The sequence below is a fragment of the Diabrotica virgifera genome, chromosome 1 (assembly GCF_917563875.1).
Source record: "Diabrotica virgifera virgifera chromosome 1, PGI_DIABVI_V3a".
NCBI lineage: Eukaryota > Metazoa > Arthropoda > Insecta > Coleoptera > Chrysomelidae > Diabrotica > Diabrotica virgifera.
In genome coordinates, this window is record NC_065443.1 from 46,520,809 (window position 1) to 46,546,051 (window position 25,243).

Below are 25,243 nucleotides of genomic sequence, written 5' to 3' on the forward strand. Positions count from 1 at the left end.
GGGAGCATTAATTTTCGTCCAAAGATCAGTATCGTTGGTCCAATGTAAGACATTAACTAATGCTCAAAAACATTAACTTCTATGAATTAGTACGTTCATTCAATGTACTTTCTAGTTAAGAATTAATATACCGATACATTGATTCAATGTACCGACCCATTGATTCAATATACCGATACATTGATTCAATGTACCGATACATTGATTCTTAACTAGAAAGTACATTGAATTAACGTACTAATTCATAAAAATTAATGTTTTTGAGCATTAGTTAATGTATCTACTTACATTGGACCAATGATACTTATCTTTGGACGAAAATTAATGCTCCCCGTTTTTGAATCAATGTTTTTTTTCATTATAGTTACGTACTTTTTTGGTTCAGTGTAAAAAGAGAAACGAGTGGATAAGAGAGAAAACCAAAGTTAGGGATGTTAGACAAGAAGTTGCAAAGTTGAAATGGAGATTTGCCGGACACACTATAAGACAGAAAGAAGACCGATGGAACAAAATTCTCGTAAATGGGAGACCGTGGGAATATAAACGAAGCAGAGTAAGGCCACAAATGAGATGGGCAGATGATGTCAAGAAGCACGTGGGCTCTATGTGGATAACTGTAGCGACAGACAGAGAAGAATGGAAAAGGATTGGGGAGGCCTATGTCCAAAGATGGACCGAAGAAGGCTAATTAGATAGATAAAACGTACTAGAATATTTCAGAAATAAACAAAATATCTAAATTATTCTTCTTCTTCCTTTGGTGCCTATTCGTTTCGAATATTGGAGATCATTATGGCTATAATTATATTATTAACTGATGTTTTAAATATATTAGTTGTTGTTGTGGAGAACCATTTCCTCAGGTTCTTTAACCATGATATTCTTCTTCTCCCTATATCTCGCTTTCCGAATACTTTGCCTTGAAGGATTATTTTCAGTAATCTGTATTTAGTGCCGTTTCTCATTATGTGTCCGAGATATTCTAACTTTCTCTTTTTAATTGTATACATCACTTCTCTTTCTTCCCCATTCTTCGTAGTACGGTCTCGTTGGTTTTAAATTATTAGTCCTGTTATTAGTACTCGATCTAAATTATTATTATTATTCTTCTTCTTCTTCAGCCTGTGTTCGTCCACTGCTGGACATAGGCCTCTTCCATTTGCTTCCATCGATTTCTACTCTTGGCAATTCTCATCCACTGTTTGCCCGCGACTTGTTTGATATCATCTGCCCACCTCTTGTGCGGTCTGCCTACTCCTCGTCTGTTCTCTCTTGGTCTCCAGTTTGTTAGTCTCTGTGTCCATTTTTCGGGATTATCTCGGGCAACATGTCCGACCCATTGCCACTTGAGCCTTGCTATCGTTCTGCGACATCAGTAATCTTTGTTCTTTCACGAATGTCGATATTTCGAATTTTGTCTCTCAAACTAATCCCTAGCATGGCCCTCTCCATCGCTCTTTGAGTTGTACTGAGCTGCTCTAAGGTTTTCTTTGTAAAGGCCATGGCCTCCAGTCCATATGTAGTTACAGGCAAGATACATTTGTCATAAACTCTACGTTTTAGACACATTGGTATATCTCTATTCTTCAAGATAAAGTTTAACTTGCCAAAAGCTACCCAAGACAATTGTATGCGTCTTTTTATTTATGCTATTTGGTTTTCTTTGCCGATTTTAATGGTATTTCCAAGATATATATAGTGGTCTACATTTTCAAGACTGACGTTGTCAATAACAAGAGTAGTTTGTACATTACTCATTATTTTTGTTTTCTGAAGATTCATTTTGAGACCTATTTTATTTGACTGCTGGTTTAGTTCCTTCATCATTTGCTCCAGTTCCTTGATATCTGTACTGAATAATACTATGTCGTCCGCAAACCTCAAATGACTCAAATGTACACCATCAATGTTTAGACCTTTTTCCTCCCAGTCGAGCTGTTTGAATACATTTTCCAATAATAAGGTAAAAAGTTTTGGTGAAATAGTATCACCTTGTCTAATACCTTTACCAAGGCGTATTTTTTCGGTTTTTTGGTCTTCATTGATTTTGATGTGGAATGTGGCCTGTTCATAAATGTTTTTAATGAGTGTAGTGTACCGTGAGTCTATTCGAGCATCCCTGAGGGCTGACAAAAAGGACCAGGTTTCAATACTATCGAAAGCCTTGTGAAAGTCAATAAATGCCATATGTAAGGGTACATTATATTCTGTGGTTTTTTCTACCAGTGTTCTGACGGTTTGTAAGTGATCGTTAGTACCAAACCCTTTTCGAAATCCCGCCTGTTCAACCGGTGGATATAAATCAAGTTTTTGTGTTATGCGGTTGGTTATTATTCTTGTTAGCAATTTGTATAAATGTGACAACAAACTTATAGGCCTGTATTTTCAATATTAGTATTGTCTCCTTTCTTGTGTAAAAGTATTATTTCGGCGTTTTCCCACAGATTGGGTATTCTTTTCTCTATTAGACATCTATTCAGCAAGACTTCCACAACCTCTACAACGTTGTTGCCACCCATTTCTAACATTTCAGACGTTATATTATGATCCTCGCCAGGAGCTTTTTTATTCTTCATTTGCTGTAAGGCATGTCTAATTTCCGAAGAAGTTATTTTAGGGAGAGTTTCCGAGCCGACGTTTAGAATTATTGTTCTATGGTCTGTTCCGGGGTTCTGTATAGTGGATGTATAAAGATTCTTGTAGAACGTTTGTATTTCCTTGATTATTTGAGTTTTTTCTGTCACCGTATTCCCCTGTTGGTTTTTGATTTTAGTTATCTTCGATTTTCCTTTAGTTAAATTTGATTTCAATACTCTCATGTTTCTATTGTCTTCGATGGTTTGCAATATTTGTTTTGTTTTATAAGCCCGCAAGTCTGACCTTATGCTCTTTTTAACTTTATTGTTGATATCCTTATATCCGAGAAATAAAAATCCGAGAAAAACGAAACTTAAACAAACAACACTGGATTTAATGGAAGAAAGAAGAAGAACATCTAAATTATTAGTCCTCCTAAATATAAGATAATATCCTGTATTTGTTTGAACATGACATGTTTCACCACATTGTGGTTCTTTCTGTTGTAGCTTAATATATGAAGACAGCACAGTGTAATGAAATATGTTGTGTATATTTAAAAATATAGTTTAAACATGTTTATTGTATATAGTACAAGAAGTCCATCTACAAAACTTTCTTTCATTTTGTCTGCTTAGTTTTTGAATCCATTTTGCACAAACAAACAACTCATGGAAACTCTTCCCCATGTCCCCATGATACCTTTTCAATTGGAGAAAGGTTTTAACGGTTTAAATATTCTTTGTATCGTAAATAACACGCAACTTTGAAGATGAGGAAATTTCTGAGTAACCAAAGACTCAACCTGCAAATCCGATAGCGGATGGTAAAATGCTATATCTACTCTATTCTTCTTTATGGTGCTGAAGCTTGAAGTGTTGATGTTGACTTAATGAGATGTGGATTTTTACAATTTTGAAAATATGTACCATGGACCGATCATATCATGAACGAAATGGTGTTGCACAGAATGGGACGACAGAACTTTGGACCATCATTAAAAGAAGAAAAAGCGCATATTTGGGGTACATACTTAGAAATGATAAATACTATATAGTAGTTGTTACAGCTCATTATGAAGGGTAAAATCAAAGGAACCATTCGCTGAAAAACATTCGCGACTGGACCGGGTTAAACACATAGACGCTTTTAAGAAAAGCAGAAGATAGAGACGGATTTGCAATGGTTATAGCCGACCTTCATTAGTGGGGTCGACACTAAAGAAGAACTAACACTCTTTCACGGATATACTAGTAAAAGGTGCTTACTTCACATGTTAAAAGTGGCCATAACCTTCAAGCTCTTTCACCGGTTCAGACAGCATAAATGATGGCTTAGCAGACAACAAAAGTGGTATTTGTCTATAATAATAGGAAGTTAACCCACTTTTTCTTTATAATTACATCCTTAATCATTTAAAAACATTAATAAGTATCATTTTCAGTGTTTATCCCTTACCTTTTACAGATTTTATTAAATATCTAATAAATAATTATCACTATTTGTATAATTTAGGTTTTCACTTACTTTCTACTTTTTAACAATATCACAGAAAGTTTATGTAGCGCGAAGCGATGGCACTTTCGAACGCGTAAAAATCTAGAGGTGTATGGTGTGCGTCAAAAAAACTTTCACAGCCTGCAGCGAACGGTTTGAACGAGGAACGGGGCGATCGTGTAGGACCTACCTTGGTAAATGCCGCAAGAGGACTGTCCTGTCACCGCGCAAAAACGGTACACCAAGTGGAACTCGGAATTCGTTTTCACCGATAATATATCATACGCGATAGAGTGCACATGTAGTGAACATCTAATTGTTTACGTGTTTTCGATAACCGCGGTCAGAAATAATTCCACGTTGTCGGATCCAGCGTTGTCAGATTAAAGGTACCTCCTCCGAGAGGTACTTCCTAGATGTACAAGAATCCAATTGTGTCTACTCCCAATATGTTCTTTGGCAGATAGAGCTTTTGGCCCTCCTTCACTTGATTATCTACAAATATCTACAATTAAAATATATTATTACGCTACGCTGACAAGACTAGGTTCTTGTGGACCTGGTCCGTAAGATAGGGGCGATACAATGGACCTGCTGTAGGAGGTGTAAGTGTCTGAAAGGCTGACAAGTGGGCCCTGCCCCAATGTATACCATAACCATAACCATAACGCTACGCTGACGATATCTTGCGATTTCAGACAGTCTCAAAGAATCCCAAGAGATTTCAAATACACTAAACTTTGCATCAACCGTGATATTCTTCTCCTTCTTTTTGTGTAGACATGACTCTTTCTGTTTTTCAATGTGCCTCCAGTAAGTTGTCATTCCATCGTTTTCGTGGTCTTCCCACTGATCGTCTTCCTATTAGGGAACCGTCTCTCGCCGTCCTTACTACCCTATTTGTTGTCATTCGGCTTATGTGGTCGTTCCATTCTACTTTTGTTTTTTACCCAGTTATTAATGTTGACCACCTTGCATCTCCGTCGTATACCTGCACTTCTAGCTCTATCCCATAGTGTTTTACTATTCATTTCTCCTTAGCTATTTCTAGCATTATTTTTGTCCTTTCTGTATCAGGTCGTGTTTGTGCCGCGTATGTCATTAATAAAGACTGGATTATATGCAAAATGCATATGCATATATATGCTGCATATTTCTCATGTTTTTCATAAATGCATATGCCTTGCATATTTGGAGATTTAAGAGCATATAAATGCATATTTTGATGGGAATTTACTCTACCCCATTTAAAAATAAGGTATATATTAGTAACATCAACATCCATTAAAATAAAATGTGAAAGTAAATATTTTGCTGTTAAGCTCCTTTGTTGTTGTACCCATAAACATAATGGGCGTTATTTATAGCTGCAGGTATCATTATCCGGATATTTAAGATTTATAGACTTCTCAGAATTTACAAATTACCTAAGTAAATACCGATTATATTTTGAATAACATTACAAATATTACCTGTACTTTCTGCTGGTGTCGGCCAACTATGAATTATTCTGGGAAAACCAACCAAAACGAAATTTTAAGCATTTTAAGGGTAGGATAGATTATTTTATTTTATGAATGGTTAGTCTTAAATCAATCGCCGATTATTCAACTTTTGTGATTGCAAGTTATTGACTATACTGTGTAAAAAAATCATTTTATTATTATTGTGAAAATGCCTAAAGTAGCAAGGGAAAAATCAAGTCTTCTCAGAAGTTGGATTGGAAGTAACAATCATCTAAAAGTTATCGACAGTGAAAGTATGTTTTGCACCATTTGTGATAAAAAGGTAAGTTCTCCACTTCAATAGATTTTTAAACTTATCAAACTTCTTTGCACATCTATGTGTCTGTCTATTCTAAAATGACAAACCGTCCCATTTCTTCAAAAACTGTTTTTTAAAGTTCGCAACGGTTTGGCTTATACAGAGCGAGGTGTTGAGAGTGGCCCACCCTGTATACTACGGTACACTGACTGTACTTTATTGTTTGACGATTTCAATTTCACTTTGAGAAATAAAAAAAAATTGGGGGAGGTTTAAAAAGTTTGATCATTTTAATGTAGGTATCTATTTACGAAAACATCTAAAACATCATTATCATTATATTCCAGATTCCATGTCAAAAGAAATTCCAAGTAGTTCAACACATAAAAACTTCACTTCACCAAACTAAGCTATCAAAAAATGATAATAAACCTCGCCAGCAGATTCTACAGAACAGTTTGCAGATTCAGAATACGTCAGTTGGGCAAGAAACCTTTGCAAAGGATTTATGCCATTTTTTTTTGAACTGCAATATCCCTCTGCACAAGTTAGAACATAAATCGTGTCAAAACTTTTTAAAAACTTATTGCAAGATTAAAGATAAACCAGCTCAAATACCAAGTTCTTCAACTCTTCGGAAAAAATATGTCAGTGCATGTTACAAAGATGTGATGACGAGTATTAAAAATCAGTTAAAAGCCGAATATCTTTGGATTTCCGTCGACGAAACAACGGATACAAAGGGTCGACAAATTGCGAATCTAATTGTTGGAGTTCTTAACGACTCTGGCGATTTTAAAAACTCATACTTAATTAGTGTAAAATGTTTGGAAAAAACAAACTATGCTACAATAGCTAGATTTGTTAACGAATCCCTAACAAATTTTTTTTTACCTGATCAAGTACCATTTGAAAAAATATTATTAATGCTTAGTGATGCCGCCTCATATATGATGAAAGCTGCATCCAATCTTAAAATCTTTTTCCCTAATTTAATTCACTGTACATGTTTGGCGCACGGCCTAAACAGAGTTGCAGAGAAAGTTAGAATTGAATTTCCCAATGTAAACACCTTAATAAATAATGTAAAAAAAGTATTTCTGAAAGCACCACTACGTGTACAGGTATATAGGGAGATGCTTCCCGATATTCCTTTACCACCAGAACCAGTATTAACCAGATGGGGAACTTGGCTTAAAAGTGCTATATTTTTATCTGAACACTACGACGACATCAAAAGCGTTATTTCAAGTTTTGATCCGACTTGTACCGCTATTGATAACTGTCAAAATATTTTTAAAGAAAAGTCTATTAAAAATCAATTGTTGTATATAAAATCGAATTTCGATATCATTGAAAGTTCAATTACAAAATTAGAGGCTCAAAATTTATGTCTTCACAATAGTATGTCTATTGTTGATTCGGTTAAACAGAAAATAACAAATCTGAATGGGGAAATTGGAGTAAAAATTAAAGATAAACTTGATGACGTTTTAAACAAAAATGAGGGTTTCACTTTATTGCGTTCAATAAATAATATAATCAATTTTGGAAACTTCGATGAAAATATTAATATGGATCCGTCTCTAATAGCAAAGTTTAAATATGCCCCAATTACATCTTGTGACGTTGAGAGATCTTTTTCTGCCTATAAACAAATATTAACAGATAGAAGACATAATATTAGTTTAGAAAATATGAATCAATATATGATTATTTATTGTAACAATAAAAATATGTAAATTTGTTTTATTGTACTCTTTTTATAATATTAGTTTAGAAAATATGAATCAATATTGTAACAATAAAAATATGTACATTTATTTTATTGTACTCTTATTTATCTTGTGGTCAAAATAAAATAGTTTGCCGTTTTATTTGTCACAAAACCTGAAGTTAAAAAAATATATTAAGAAATAATAATACAATTTGGTTTAAATTCAAACCTATTTATTTATTTTTATTATTTTTTATTTATTTATGTATTTAACGTAAACCATAAAATTATTCATATAAAAATAAGTGCATATATAAATGCATATTTGCATGTTAATTGTGCATATTCAGCTTGTTTTAAAATGCATATTGCATGCATATTTTAGACATTTTTTAGTGCATATTTTCCAGTCTCTAGTCATTAACCCAAGTAGGTTTAAAAATTAATCATAAAGATGACAAACTTGTACGCAGCAGCTACATATGGTTGTGACTTGTGACTGTCTCTTGTTTTACAAAAACTTTTATTTGTCAGAACTGATGACGAGAGAGTGTTTACGTAGAACGCGAGTTCTGATTATCCCAACTGGGGTCTGGAGAGTGTGTACGTAATCGTCAGACTTAGCACTTGATAATGTATCTTTTGAGAGCGGGATATTTTCACTAGGCGAAATATGTACGTAATACGCGTGTTATGATTCGATTCAACCAATAGGCCAGGATCCCGCGTACCGAAAAAAGTTTATTAATAGCTAGCAGAAAATGTGTTAATAGCTTAATGGTGTCTAGTCGGAAAAACTTTGATGTACGGGAACACTGGAATAGGGAAGTTTTAATTGTGGAACAGGTTACAGGTTTCTAACGTCAGACCACGAAAACGTCCCATGTATTTTGTCGGACAGAACTTAAAATTGATTTGTTACCCTTTTAATAAACTCTCATGCAAAAATCAGACTGCGATTTACCACCAACATATTTCCTGTCATTTGATATGTTCTACGTGTCGGACTTTGACGTGAAATATACATAGTCTGAAATACGTAATGAGTAATTTCATAACCGTTATAAAACTTAAGTCCACTTCTCTTTTAGCCCTCATTAATCTACCACTGAATATACACTCAACCAAACTTATATGGAATCACTATGTATTTGAAAGTTGAAGCTTTTGAAAGCTATAGATGTCAGTATTTTAGTTGAACCGATAAGAAGAAAAGTTGCAGTGCCCAAGGACTATATAGCAGGAAAAAGTAACGGGATTCCGAGTTAACGAGGCAGCAAAAGATTGATCATGTAAATTGGTGTCTTCAACACCAAGACCAACACCACCTTAAAAATGGGACATTTTTAATCTCTCGAATTTCCTAAACCTGTTGTCCGATTGGAGTGATTTTTTTAGTATGTTATAACCTTATTCTTTAAGAATGTCAATGTAGTAACAGTGTTTCTGGGCAGGTAAATGTCATTGTATACCGGGTGTAACAATCATACTGTTTTTTTCCTCAAACTTCGGAACACCCTGTGGAATATTCTAGCTTGTATAAAATATTGAAATTAAAACTTAATTGTAGCCTTAGATTTTCATTCTTTTGGTTCATTCAGGCTTGTGATTTATTCGCTTAGGTTGGATAAAACAAAAGTTAGGTGCGTTAACACCTAGCCATGTTTTTCATGAATAAATCCACATTTTCTGCTTAGTTTAATACACAAGCCTAAAGTAGGCTATGAGAAATTAACAATTTGATATATGTCAAATTTTTAACAGTCAAAAAGTGTCTGGTTTGTTGTAAAAATTGCCAGATTTATTATTTAAAGTTTGAATTAAGTCCGATTTTTTTTTGTTTAGTGGAAATGCAACGTGCTACACGGAATTTGACCCGTGATGAGTGAGTTCAAGCAAAAGAGATATGTACTTTTATAATTCAAAAAACCTCCGATCCATAGAATGGTGGCTAAGTCCTTCGCTCTGTAAGGTCACTGCTTGAACCCACTCATCACGGGACAAATTCCTTGTAGCACGTTCCATTTTCATCAAACAAGAAAAAAAATTACGGACATAATTGACATTAAATAATAAATCAACTAATTTTCACAACAAACCAGACACTTTTTGACTGTTAACAATTTAGCATATATCAAATTGTTAATTTCTCATAGCCTACTTTAAGCTTGTTTATCAAACTAAGCATAAATGACGTTTTATTAACAATAACAATATCTGCCTTATACTGTCCACCTAAACATGCCGTTAAAAAAGAACATTTCTTAGAATATTTCAACACTTAAGGAACAAATTGATTGCAGGTGGAGATTATAATTCAAAACATCCGATGTGGGGCTCTAGACTAACAACACCAAGAGGAAGAGAATTAGCTAAAGCAATGTTAGAAAATAACCTGCAACAAATCTCGACTGGCGAACCAACTTATTGGCCGTCTGACTTAAACAAAATACCTGATGCTATTGATTTCTGCATCACAAAAGGCATTGATACCAAAAAATGTAAAGGTGAATCATGCTTCGATTTATCATCAGACCACTCACCGTTTATAATAACAATCTTCGAAAAAATCTTAATCAAAGTACATCAATCAACTTTGCATAACACCAAGACTAACTGGTCCCAATTTAGAGAAAAACTAGACAGCCTGATCTCACTAAATCTGTCCTTGAAAAATGAACTCCAACTAGAATAAGCTGTAGATAACCTAACAAAAAGCATACAAATTGCTGCATGGTATGCGACTCCCAGCTACGAACAATCTCCAAACAGAAATAATGTGTCTCCCACAATTATACAAAAATTTTTATAAAAACGACAATTACGTAAAAAATGGCAACAGTCAAGAACGGCAGAAAATAAGAAAAAACTTAACAAAGCAACAAAGTAATTAAAGGAATTAATACATGAAAAAGAAAACCATGGAATACAAGAATATTTAGAAAATTTAACACCAACTCAAGCTACAGATTACTCACTTTGGAAAGCCACAAAAAAACTCAAACGCCCCCAACAGCATAACCCACCAATCAAAGATGAGGCTAACACCTGGGCTAGGAACGACAAAGAAAAAGCAGATCTTTTTGGCAAGCACCTTCAAAAAGTATTCACGCCATACCCTTCTACAGTATCTACAGAGGAAGAAACAGAACTAACCAGATTCCTAACAGCACCGTTTCAAATGGATCTGCCCCACACGAAATTTACAGTCAACCAAGTAAAACAAACAATAAATGAAGTCAACATCAAAAAAGCCCCCGGATTTGACCTAATCTCTTGCAAGATTCTAAAAGAAGTCTCGGATAAGTGCATAAAACTAATGACCTTTATATTTAATGCAATCCTGCGCCTAAACTACTTCCCTAGTTCATGGAAAGTGGCACAAATCCTAATGATCCTTAATCCCTGAAAAAGACCGGAAAATGCATCTTCATACCGGCCTATAAGCCTTTTGCCTATGGTTAGTAAAAAACGATAATAGACGAACATAAAATAATTCCGGAACATCAACTCGGTTTCCGAGACAAGCACGGAACCATATAACAAGTGCATAGGCTTGTCAACCAAATAAACAAGGATTTTAACGCCAAAAGATACTGTTCTGCTGCTTTCCTTGACATATCTCAGGCTTTTGACAAGGTATGGCACATAGGACTACAAATAAAATTAAAGAAGCTCCTACCCTATCCTCACTTCCAGCTCTTAAAATCCTACATAGAAAATAGACACTTCCTGGTGAAGCATGGTACCGAGCACACTAAGATATATCCTATTCACTTAGGCATCCCACAAGGCAGCGTTCTCGGCCCAATTCTATATCTTTTATACACATCGGACATTCCAACATCTAGTACAACTACTGTTGCAACGTATGCAGATGACACTGCTATCCTGGCATCCCATACAGATCCATCAACAGCATCAAGAAATCTTCAATCAAACCTAAATAGAATTCAGCAATGGATGAAAGTATGGCGCATCAAATCTAATGGAACTAAGTCAATACATGTTACATTCACACTACGTAGAGAAACATGCCCCCCTGTATATATTGATAATTGTTTAATTCCTCAATCCGAGGACGCTAAATATCTTGGCACGCACTTGGATCGACGTCTAACTTGGAAAAAACATATTTTTAACAAACGAAAACAGCTTATGTTCATATATGTATTGGCTCATTGGACGCAATTCAAAACTATCTTTGGATAACAAAATTTTACTCTACAAGCCATCCTCAAGCCCATATGGACTTATGGGATTCAGCTATGGGGCACTGGTAGCGTCTCCAATACAAACATCTTACAGAGATTCCAAAACAAGGTACTGCGTGCCATAGTCAATGCGCCATTGTTTTAGTGCTAAATATTGTGAACGAGTGCTAGTGTATCCTAATGCGTTTGCTCGACAAATAAATGTGCGGGACGGTTTTGAAGTGCGTAGACTAAAAAGGCAATTGCCGTCCGACTGTGTGTTCAAACTAATAAAATTTTAATTTTAGAATTGTAAAGAGGTTACTCACTGGAGTAACTCTCTACATGTCTGTCTGTATTTTTTACCATAACAAATGCTTAATACTCAATGGGCAGATTGGTGTACTCAATGGAGTTAATAAAAAAAATTGAAATTAAATAATAAATCAACTAATTTACACAAGAAACCAGACACTTTTTGACTGTTAACAATTTAGCATCTATCAAATTGTTAATTTCTCATAGCCTACTTTAGGCTTGTTTATCAAACTAAGCAGAAATGACGTTTTATTGATAAAAACGTGAATAGTTGTTAATCTACCTAATTTTTTTATTATCCAACATAAGTGAATAAATCAAAAAACAGAATGTTAAGAAAGCCTAAGGCTACAATTTAGTAATATGTTAGAATATTCCACAGGGTGTTTCGAACTTTGAGGAAAAAACACAATATGATCGTTACACCCAGTATACAATGTCATTTACCTGCCCAGCAATAATATTAGTACATCGATATTCTTAAAGAACAAGGCTATAACATACTAAAAAAATTACTAAAATCGGACAACAGGTTTAGGAAATCCGAGACATCAAAAATGTCCCATTTTTAAGGTGGTGCGTAAATTTTGCTGTTTAGTGTATTTTCAATACAATAACATACCAGCATGGTATGTTGGATCGGTACTCACCGGATAATGGGATCGGTACTCACCGGAGGGACCGCAGACGTTCGGAAATAATTAGCGTCTCTTTGCAAAGACCATGACGTCGACTTTGCAAAGTAACAAGACACTTACTCAACACACACACTACACATTACTCCCCTGACTTAGTGATAAGTTATACAATTACGTGGCTAAAGGTTCTAGTTCTAAACCAAAGCCAGAATCAGAGAAAAAAAAACATACCAGCAAAAGAATGGGAAAGATTCTTGACGGAACTGTTTAAAGGAAAGGAATAGCTATTTGTATAACAAGGGAGGAAAGTGCTACTTTTCCTCCCGAGAATGAAGTTTACTGCCCGACGCGTAGCGGAGGGCAGTAATCATTCAAGGGAGGAAAAGGCACTTTACTCCCATGTTATACAAATGGTTTTTCCACCTTCCTCAAATTAATAACAAGTCATTTTTCATTTTTACTTTATTTATTTATGTAACTAACCAACAAAATTTATTAAAACTAAGACTAACAAGTAGGTATAATATATCTGTCAACTGTCAAATATAAGTCAAATTATTAATGTAAACATTGTTAAATCAAAATAACAATTTACTGTTTTTTACCATTCTGCAAAATACAGGGTGTTTTATAAATAAACGTTAAAATGTATAGATACTTACGTAATAGAAAATAGATGTTGTACAGGGCGTCAATAAGTTATATTTCATGAATGAAATACCATGACGTCACTTTTACTTTTCCTCCCTAGGGAGGAAAAGTACAACTTTGCTCCCTACAATCAGGTCCGGAAAAGTATACTTTCGGTAGAGGTAGATGGAAAAATAATAATCAAAACAATAACCTACCTGAATTAGACACGAAATAGAAATCAGTTTTCAGGAAGTAGAGATAGCCATAAATTCACTCAAAAGCAGAAAGTCGCCAGGACCAGACGGAATAACCAACGAGCTTCTAAAATACGGAGGGGAAAGTATAACCCTAGAGATGACAAAACTTATATAGTAGTATAGAGTATAAATCTACTGAACACCGCACTTAAGCTAACCACAAAAGTCCTAACCAACAAAATCAATAAAATAACAACTTTATCAGATGAACAAGGATTCAGATCCGGAAGATCCTGCGTAGACGCCGTATTTGTACTGAGACAAATCACAGAAAAGGCCATTGAGTACAATAAACCAGCATATTATCTATGTTTTATAGACATGACAAAGGCTTTCGATCGCATCCAAGTCGAAGACGTCTTAATTTACTGTATAGAAAGAAGAAACATACCAATCAATAGTCACTTGCTGTTGCGTTTAGTAAATTTCAATTTCCGACTTATTTCGTATGCTTTACATGATGACGCACTGTAGTTTTAGTAAAAGTTATTAACAAATATCGATTTTCACTTATTTTGCAGTTTGCATAGCAACAAATTAACTTTTTAACTTTTAAAAATCGGCATTTTGAAGGTTTTTCAATTATCTAAAAAACTGAATTTTGTAATTTTATATCAACTATTTAGCTTTTGAATGGAGTGCAAAAAATCGAAAAAATCGCGATTTTTGCACTAAATTGTTAATAATTAAAAAACGGACGCGAACTCTAGACAGGAAACAGGTAGGTTTTCTACCTATAGGTCTACAATAACTAAAAAAGTAGTGAGCTACCTGGATCTTTGAGTGTCCCGAGAAAATCCTTATTACTCTGGACTATAAAGTTTGTACTTATCAAAGCAATGCTATATGCTCAAAAAGTGATTGAAAACGCTGTCCACGATTGAAGATCTCTTCCTTCCCATTCTGGTTGTCAAAAATACGTTCTAGGGCTAATGTAAAAAGTCAAGATAGATAAAATAATTTTGTCCCACTCCTGTTCTAGCTGAGCTCAATCTTTTTTAACGTAGTCATTGATTTTTATATGAAATGTGGCATTTCTGAAAGTGTGATCAATGCGAGAGAGGAATATCTTGTGTCTATCTCAGAATGAGATCGTATCACATGAAACCAAAGGAGAATCTAAAATCTAAGTAGATCAAAGTAATGGAAACAAAGCTTTCTGCGCAAAATAAATTTTGGGGCAAATAACCGATTTTGGGACAGAAAACCGGTTTTGTCAGAAGGGTTGTGATAACATGTTGTGAGATTCTCATATTTTGGAGTGCTTTAAAAGGGAGAAATAATGAATAACCAGTAATACTCAAATTGGAACAATTTGAGAAAATCATAAAAAGCACAGTCATAAATGGAAGTAAATTATAATAAATCAAAGGCAGAAAATATAATTGATCCTTGTGGGATAGGACAATCAATGAGGGTATTTGGCTCCGAATTCCATCCTACTAAATCGATTTACTCGATATTCTCACAGAAAGGAGGGAATAGCTCAAGAAACAAAGTCTACCCTATATACTATGGCCCTTTTATCTTGGGGGCGGTTCCCACCCCTTTAAAAGGGTGGAAAATTTTTTGGTCAAAATACCCACGGAACGGGCTAACAACCTAATTTTGAGCAAAAACTTTATATTTTTTTTGAAACCTCAATACTTTTTGAGTTATTCGTAGTTGAAAATAGGCCATTTTCATTGAAAAATGACACCTTTTCGGACGGTTTTTTTGCGAATACCGTAAAAACTATGCATATAACTAAAGAAACTATATAAAACATTTTTGTAGCTTATAAAAAACAAAAAGATTCTTTCCTTCATAAATCTTTTAGTTATAATACAAAAAGAGATATAGTAGGTAAAAAGAGTTTTGTTTTTTGGTGCATGCTCAAATCGGTGCATCAACTTATATCGGTGAAATAACAGAGAAACGGTCGACTTTAGGTGTATAATGCTACCAATACTTTTTGTAGTGCTTGAAAAGGCGTTTAAAATGAGTAACATTAAATGTCGATTACATTCAAACTAAGCGAGATATGCTCCTAAAAAATTGATGACTAATGTATTTTAAGAAAAAATGAGAATTATATTTAATCCCTCATCAACCAGAATTTAAATGCATCTTTTTCCTTCTACAGTACCTTTTACTATAGTGTTGTTTCTATGTTCAAAAAATTGGACAGGTTTAAAATGAATGGTTTTTGAAAAAAATAGGATCAAATTATAGAGCGCATTTTTAAATTTTCTTAAAAATCTTCTTTTTCTCCATGTAACTCGAAAATGATAAGAGGTACAAAAAAAAGTTACTGTACAAAAATGTAGGGCTTTTTTAGATACAAATTTTGTTTTTATTTTGCATTACCGTATCTCTCATCATTTTCAAGTTACATGGAGAAAAAGATTTTTATAAGAAAATTTAAAAATACGCTCTACAATTTGATCTTATTTTTTTCAAAAACCATTCATTTTAAACCCGTCCAACTTTTTTAACATAGAAACAACACTACAGTGAAAGGTATTGAATAAGGAAAACGGTGCCTTTAAATTTTGGTGGATGAGGGGTTAAATATATGTACTTCTCAGTTTTTCTTAAAATACATTAGTCATCAATTTTTTTGCACCATATCTCGCTTAGTTTGAATGTAATGACATTTAATAGTGCTCAACTATTTTCAATGGGAAATAAGCCACAATTTTACCAAAAAAAAAATGATTTTATTAACGTTTCGAAGCCCAAATCGGGTTTTCATTTTTTTCATCATCATCAATCATTTCATCAATCATTTTTTTGGTAAAATTGTGGCTTATTTCCCATTGAAAATAGTTGATTATAAAAATGCAACAAGGAAATAGCTTCAGAACAACATTAACAGTGCTCGTTTTAAAGGTCTTTTCCAGCACTACAAAAGGTAGTCGTAGCGTTATACCCCTAAAATTGACAATTTCTCTGTTATTTTAAGTTGAATACACTGATTTGAGAATGCACCAAAAAAAATCTCTTTTTCTACGGCCGTGCTAAAAGAGCCACTTTCACGCAAGCATTTCGTTCCCGAAAGTAAAATACCTTGTAATATGGCATTATAATACCGAGTGGCCCAAAAGTCTGGAAACGGCCAATTATCTCGTAAATTGCTAGTCATAATTGTACAAAATTTGAGGTACACCTATTTTGGGATGCGCAGATTCCATATTTTATATTTGCAATGTTGCCAGATTTGCCGTTTTTCTTATATTATTAGTAACTTTGGTTTTTCAAATTCATCACCCTGTATATTCAGTTATTATTGGAATCTCCTATTCAATACGAGTTCAACCATATATGTTACACTTATGATTTTATGTAGTCTGGAAGGTCTTAAATACATAAAATAGAAGTCTGGCAACGCCTAATTGCCCCAATAATTTTTTTAATACTAACTATTTTCAACTACATTAAAACGTAACAATTGATAGATTACAACATTTTTAACATAATGGTTACTTTATCAATTGTTCAAAATGTGCTCCAGTTGTGAGTTGACAGTACCCTAATCGATGGTAGAATGCGTCTACCACATTTCTCCATGACTGTCTAGAAATTATTCGAGATTCATCGATAATTCGTTGCCTTAGCTCTGCAAGACTTGCTGGTTTAGTTTTGTAAACTGAATTTTTCAAGTATCCCCAATAAAAATAATCTTTAGGATTGAAATCAGGTGAACGTGGAGGCCATTCAATTCTACCTCGTCTACCAACCCATCGTTCGGGAAATATCTCATCTAAATTACGCCGAATATTTACACCAAAATGAGCTGGAAGTCCATCTTGCTGAAACCATATCTGATTAAAATTGGCCCCAAACAAGTTTCTCAGTGTAGGTACAATTTCATTTCTAAGTAACATTTCGTAATTATCTGACGTTAAATTTTCTTCGATAAAAAATGGCCCAATTAACTGAGTACCTACTATACCTGACCCTGCATTTAGTTTTGTGGTCTTTGAGTATGGTTTTCACGCATCCAGTGTGGATATACGTACCTCAAATTGTGTCGATTTACACTTCTACACAGTGTAAAGGTTGCTTCATCGGAAAAACATATTATTCTGTTCGAAATTTTTATCATTTTCAATTTTATCCATCATTACCTCAGTAAACTGTAATCTACGATCGAAGTCATCTTCACTTAATTCTTGCAATAAGTTAATTTTGTATGGTTTAAATTTATTCTTATGTAATACACGTAAGACTGAAGAACGACCTACATCATGTACTTGTGCAACCCTGCGTGAGGATGTATGAGGATCTTCAACAAAACTTTGCATTATGTCTAAAGTTTTGTTGTCATTCATAACTCTTTTCGGTCTACCTGACCGGTATCTATCTTTTACTTCTCCAGATTCCTCAAATCGCTTTACAGTTTTTTGTACCGTCGCCTTATGAATAGGAAAACGGTTTGGGAAAATATCATTGGACAAGTTGGCTACTTCACAATAAGATCTTTTTCTGTCACCGTACCCTCTCATCATTAGAATAGTAATTCTTTCTTTTTCGTTAAGAGCCATTTTAGAGAAGCAATTTATCTTGTAGAACTTTTCAAAACACAACTACTGTCAGTTTTAGTTAATAATGTAAATGGTGAACAAATGTCAAAATCACAGCATTCTACATTTAAATATTTAAATTTATTAAAATCTACATATTTTGCACTGTTTTATGTATTTACCTTCCAGACTACATAAAATCATAAGTGTTACATATGGTTGAACTCGTATTGAATGGGAGATTCCAATGATGACTGAATATACAGGGTGATGAATTTGAAAAACCAAAGTTACTAATAATATAAGAGAAACGGCAAATCTGGCAACATTGCAAATATCAAATATGGAATCTCCGTATCCCAAAATAGGTGTACCTCAAATTTTGTACAACTATGACTAGCAATTTACGAGATAATTGGCCGTTTCCAGACTTTTGGGCCACTCTGTATATTATAATACATGCAATAAACTAATATTTAGATATTATTTACTAATTTATTACAAATGTATCTTATTATGTTCATGTTTTAATGAAATTAGCGCGATAATTCGATGAAATAAAATTATTTTGACATAATGTTTAAAAGTCAGATCAATAGACAATTGCAATGGTTTTGAATCGTCGTCATGGAAACCAATATCGTCGTCGTGGTAACCCATTATATTGAAAGTTTGATTTTGACAACCTTGTCAAAGAATTAATTTGTGTATATTCACTTCTAAATAAAAATTGATATTACTTTATTATTTGATAAACTATTGATTAATTGATAAACTCTATTTTTTGTGGCTTTTTTTCCAAACGTACGGCCCTAGAAAAAATATTGTTCCTAACTCATGCGGAAAGTGTCTTTTCCTTCTGGCTTTCATGGCCTCAATTTTAAAAGTTTGGCGACCGGTTTCGATATTTAAAACGTAATACATCATCATCAGGCCCTTAAGAAACTAAGATATCATATCAGTACAGAGAATTAGAAAATTAGGCCTCTCCTTGTAGACATTTTTTTATATTAAAAAATTTTTTGTGAAACCAACAAGACAACTAAAAAATTATATGATTTATATAAAAAATATAATTTTTTAGTTGTATAAAGCAGCGTTTCTCAACCTTTTACCCTTTGCGACCCAATCGTCCATAATTATTTTCGCCGCGCCCCCCCTCGTTCAATAATTTTGACAAAAAACAGTAAAATCTTACTTTCTAGTATTGAGTGCTCCTTATGATTATAACTCGTATTCAGTGTTCATGTGTATTTTATTTTTTATTTTGTCAGAGTTTTGTTTTGCTTCGATTTTAGTAAATTAGTTAATGATGTTAGTGTATTTTTTTATATGCTCACGCCCCCCCATTACTAAAAGCGCGCCCCCTAGGGGGGCGCGCCCCACAGGTTGAGAAACGCTGGTATAAAGTATTACTTTCCGCACCAGTTAGGAAAATAACTATTTCACCTACCATAATATCTCTTTTTATGTTATAACTATAAGATTTATGAAGGAATGAATCTCTTTGATTTTTTATAGGGTACAAAAATGTTTTATATAGTTTTTTAGTTAGATGCATAACTTTTAAGGTACATATTCGCAAAAAACCGTCCGAAAAGGTGTCATTTTTTAATGAAAATCGCCAATTTTCAACCACGAATAACTCAAAAAGTATTGAGTTTTCAAAAAAATATATGACGGGTTTTCCTTAGAATTAGGTTCTCTAGCGACTTCCGTGGTTATTTTGACCAAAAAATTTTCCACCCCCTTGAAAAAATGAGAACCGCCTCCAAGATAAAAGCCTCGTAGTACTTAGGGTAGACTTTGAATTAGGAGATAAGTAGAGGCTGTTATCAAAATTTCATTAAAATCTATTACTGTTCCATTATTTTCTATATTGCTTTCTAAAATATTAAACAAAAAATACATACAGTAATACCTCGACTTACGCTACCCCGACTTACGCGAACCCAGAGTTACGCGATTTTCAAATCTTGTCGATTTGTTATTTGATATGCGATTTTAAAATCTTGTCGATTCATTATTTAAGCGCCACACAATCGTTTAGTTATCGACGAGATAGAATTACCACCCACACACTATTGCTCATCCAATGTATTATACATGTTTGGACTTTTCACACGGAATCAGCGATTTTATTTTTTATTAGGTATTTCTTATCTACAGTTTTGTCTAATGGAGTGGATGTTTGTTACTTTTATAAAGGGATTTTTTGTTTTATATCTAAGAAGACTTGAAAGAGTAATAATGTCATCCAAACATACATATATACGAAAGTATATCCCGACTTACGCGATTATCGCTTGGTCCCACCTACCGCGTAAGTTCGGGGTATTACTGTATATCAAAACAAAAAAGCGATACTACAAAATATACCCGCTAAAAACGTATCAACGAAAAACGTCGTAAACAATTTCTGACGCTAGTAATTTAGAAATACTCCAAATTATCATTCAACCTTCAAAATGTTAAGTTGATATAATGTCGATGATGATAAGAAAAAGTGGTAGAAACGTGATGACCTTTAGAAGTCAAAGGTAATTGTTTAAAATTTACGTTTTGCTAGGCAATGTGTATATTTGTATATTGTTCCAATTATTCACCTGCCGATGCCTAAGCTAATTATAAAAAAGTCACAAGAAATATACCGGAAGTGAACGGATAATTTTTTATTGTGACTCGTAAACACTAAATGTATGTAGGTACATAATATATACAAATGTTGCCATTACTATCTAACTTATCGCCCTCAACGTTTTTTTTTCTATTAGAATGGAAGTCTAACTGTTCAGTTCAACACTTGTTCCTCGACCTTCACACTTCACATAATATACTGTAACCGGGTTTATATCTATGTTATAGTCAAAGCCCGAATTTCAGGCACTCCTAGGTTTGACTAGGCAATCCTCAGGTCTGACTGACGGTCTTAGTCAAAGCCCGAAATAAATTACAGTTTCGGCCTTTGACCAGTCAAACCTAGGAGAGACTAAGTTGTTCAGGCAAAGGTCGAAATTTAATTTTATGAAATCGGGTTTGACTAGTCAAACCCCGATCAGCTATTAAAATGTCGTAATTTGTTAGAGTAGGTTAATAAAACGTCATTTTTTAATTTTAATGTTTATTATTTTTCACATGTTGAGGTATTATGGCATTTAGAGTTGCACTGCACAATACGTTAGACCTTTTACACTTACATAATTTTGAAGAGCATTTCTTATTGCACTAGCATTTTGCCTGGTCTTCCAAATTTAGAATCTTTTGTACTAATTTCTCTTAGAGACAGCTTAACATCTGGAACATCTTCTAAATTAAGAAAATTCTCTTTGCATTATCTTATTTGATTTCTTGAAAAAAGTGTGGTTTTATCTTGTATGATACCCAAAATATTTCGAGCATCTCCTTTGGCTCTATCAAAGCTGGGGATATATTATGTATTGTCACAGTTTTTCCGATCGAAATTGGAGGAAATTTTTTTCACTTAATTGTTCTATCTATACTATAGCATTAGCCTGGGCATGAAGACCTTCAATCGTCTTTCCTTTACTTATTTTAGTCTTTTCTGTCTGTTCACAACGCAATGATTGTAACTTTTCTTTGGTTTGACCATATACCTGGCTCAAAATATTTTTATTCTGTGCAAAAAATTTAATACGTATTTTTAAATATTTAGGGCCGGTTGTTCGAACGCTAATCAACATTGATCACTATCAAATATTTAATTACTGTCACAACTGTCATTGTCAACTTTGGTTGGGTTGCTGAAAACATAGTTAATTATAATTATGAGATTAGTTAGTCAATTAACATAACAATTATTAACATACATAATTAATTAACTAATTTCATAATTGTCATCAATAATTATGTTTTCGGCAACCCAACCAAAGTTGACATTGACAGTTGTGACAGTAATTAAGTATTTGATAGGGATCAATGTTGATTAGCGTTCGAACAACCGGCCCTTAGTGTTAAATAATTTTTTACTTGTTATGGTATAAATAAATTCTAATTATTTAAAAAAACTGTAACAATATCTATCCCCAGCTTTTATAGAGCCAAAGGAGATGCTTGAAATATTTTGGGTAACATACAAGATAAAACAACTGACGGTTTATATAGAGTTGGTACAAAATACGGAACAATAAACACACTTTTTTCAAGAAATCAAATAAGAGAATGCAAAGAGAATTTTCTTAATTTCGAAGATGTTCCAGACGTTAAGCTGTCTCTAAGAGAAATTAGTACAAAAGATTCTAAATTTGGAGGACAAGACTTTATAAAATGCTATTGCAATAAGAAATGCTCTTCAAAATTATGTAAGTGTAAAAGATCTAACGCATTGTGCAACTCTAAATGTTATAATGCCTCGACATGTGAGAATACACACAATTTTTTTATTTTAATTACGACAATATAAAAATATTAAACATTAAAATTAAAAAATGACTTTTTATTAAACCTAATCTAACTTAGACCATAAAAACTGATAGACACGCCTTGTACCGAACCGTTGAAGCAAAGACCTTCCGCGAAAGTGACGTCACAATACGGCAAGAACTCGTTTGGATTCTTAGCAAAGCACTAATAAAATTACCCAATTTTAGATTAATTTTAGTATAACTTCAATATTTTGTAAAAATATTGAAAATATTTTGTAAAAATATTGAAGAAAAATCATTTAGCAAAGTAATTAATAAATATTTTTGACTTAAAGTAATTTATTTTATAAAAATAAATGTTTTATTTGAAAGTATATCCTTGGTATATCAAATCTCTTCTTGTTTAATAATAAAAAATGAATTTAAAGGAGAGCAATTTTCTTTTGGGTGTAAGTTTCAGGTTAGGTGAAAAAATATGTAGGAAATCTATTAATTAATGACCACAAAACAAAATAGCTTTTGTTAACTTACTTCTAACTTTTATTACAGTATTTGGTTTGTTTCAAAATCATGATCAAACATATTACGTTCTTTGTATTCGTTAAACACAGAACCATGAACGTTTAAGATCAATTTTGTCATTAATTTAGAATCGTTCAATTTTTTTGTACCTACATAATTCTAATGTCGCTTTCAGCAATTTTGCAAATTTATGAATGACGTCTTTAGGTTGAATTAAAATTTTTTTTGATAATATGCTATAATTTTTGTGTCTTATGAAGGAACATTGTAAATTATCAGTAGTAATTGCACAAAAGCTCTAAAATTATTGAATTTTCCCGAGTGACACTTTGACAGTTTTAATTTCACGAGCCGAAGGCGAGTGAAATTATGTCAAAGTGTCACGAGGGCAAAAATTCTATATCAATTTCAGAGTTTGAGTGCAATTTGTTGCGATTATTTCATGAATAAAACTGTTCAAAACCAAACTTTTATTGTAATTTATTTATGTAAGTACAAATTAGTACAATTAAACACAAAGTTTTTATAAATATTTGACGATTGAAAGTCATCACTTTTACCTATAATTTTTAAAACAATAATTGTCATTAATGTCACTGAATGTATTTTTTCGTAGCAACGAAGGGCATCTGACGTTAAATACTTAACGACGGGCAATTATCAAAAATTATCAATTTAATTCAGATTTATGTAGCTTTCTATTGGTCAGAATCGCCTATGAATGAAATAATCACATTCAATTGCACAAAAACATAATATTATGTCACAATCTAATGTTTTCTTAACTTTCTTAACTACAATCCCAGCGATATAGTCAACAACATCACAAACATAAGATGACTGTTTTTGAAAAACTTAAATTATTTACAGTATAATCATGGTTACTAGTTACTATTTCCCTATTATTTTGATCAGTATCATCAACAGTTTTCATTTTCACAGTATTTGTTGTGCTCATTGCTAAAAATGTGGAAGGTGCCTGTTCTATACAATTTGCCTGGGTAGATCCTGTAATACTTGAGTGCATTAAGAGTCTTTTATATGCATCTTTAAATTGTTTGCCGTTGGGTTGTTGTTGTAACCTCCATGACTCCTATAATAGAACTAAAGAAAACTTCTAAGTGATCCTGAGAAGTTTATACGCCGAAAGACGATAGATACTTCAGACCTCCATCCATATTTGCCTTCACGTAATCTTTCCAAATTCGCATTAGTGACTTTAAATTAATGATCATACCAATAAAACTCGTTTTTCTTTGGCTTATATGCAGTGGTTCACCATTGTTGGAATATTTGAGTGAATTAAGATACTTTATAAATTCTTAAGTTTTTTGAAAAATCGCTTGTTTATTATGCTGCTGTAAACTGGATTTTAGGTGTTTTCCCCTTTTTTTGTCGTTGCGTACAATTAAATGCTCTGCAAGATAACACCATAATTAAAAAATTAGTGTATTTGCGCAGAAATGCACGGTACTTTAAGAAGAAGATAACTCAAAATCTATACGTGTTGGAAAATTTTAGTGTTTGAATTCGCATTCAGGGCGCTTTAAACTCCACGGTACAGCCATTTTAACATCTGTCGCAAATTTTTTTTGTTTATTTGTTGACTAGTGTAATTGAGTTATTCTCAAATATGCCCGGAACATTAATAAAAAAATTAAAATATTTTCTTTGCTTATAACTTTAAAACGATTCATTTTGGAACAAAGTCGTAGGGAAATAAAATAAAGATAACTGAATTTTGTATGATAAACGACTGATTAAAAATGTCTTAAATTATTACCCTTTCTGCAAAATAGCAATAAATACAAAATAAGGGGGCAAAATAAGCCTGTTTTTATTCAATGTTTTTCAAACACTTTGGTTGCACTTAGAATTTTCGTAATTCGCTTAGAAAATTCTTACAACTTAAGGAGGGGGTATGGTTTGAAATCAACATATCAAGCACATTTTTGTGAATTTTTTTCGAAGCTATGGTACAAATATTTTATTTTTAAATTAAATAAACATATTAAGTACAATTCAAAGAAAGCTTAGAAAAAAATCCAATCCAAAATATTGGAAAATAAGCCATTGGTGACAAATTTTGACAGGCAGCTCACAAAAGAATGGATTTTGCGGTGGACATCAGAACTCGTCACTCGATCATACGAAACAAAAAATTCAAAAAGATTTAATAAGCTTATGAGTTTCACGAGGTCACAACGTCGAGTTTTTTATTTTTAATGATTTTTGAA

The 25,243-nt window shown here is 33.1% G+C and overlaps 1 protein-coding gene across 5 annotated transcripts in view; it reads right to left on the reverse strand.

Annotated features, from left to right (window-relative positions):
• The window catches only part of LOC114327471 (ATP-citrate synthase), a 266,730-nt gene that overhangs the window by 111,302 nt on the left and 130,185 nt on the right, over nt 1–25,243 (reverse strand). For 4 of the 5 annotated variants that reach the window (XM_028276107.2, XM_028276106.2, XM_028276105.2 and 1 more), the window contains exon 1: nt 4,105–4,361. The exons of the other annotated variant lie outside the window; for it this stretch is intronic. The gene's annotated coding sequence lies outside the window, so the exon portion shown is untranslated. Of the gene's footprint in view, nt 1–4,104; nt 4,362–25,243 lie in introns of those variants that run through there. 5 annotated transcript variants of the gene reach the window in all.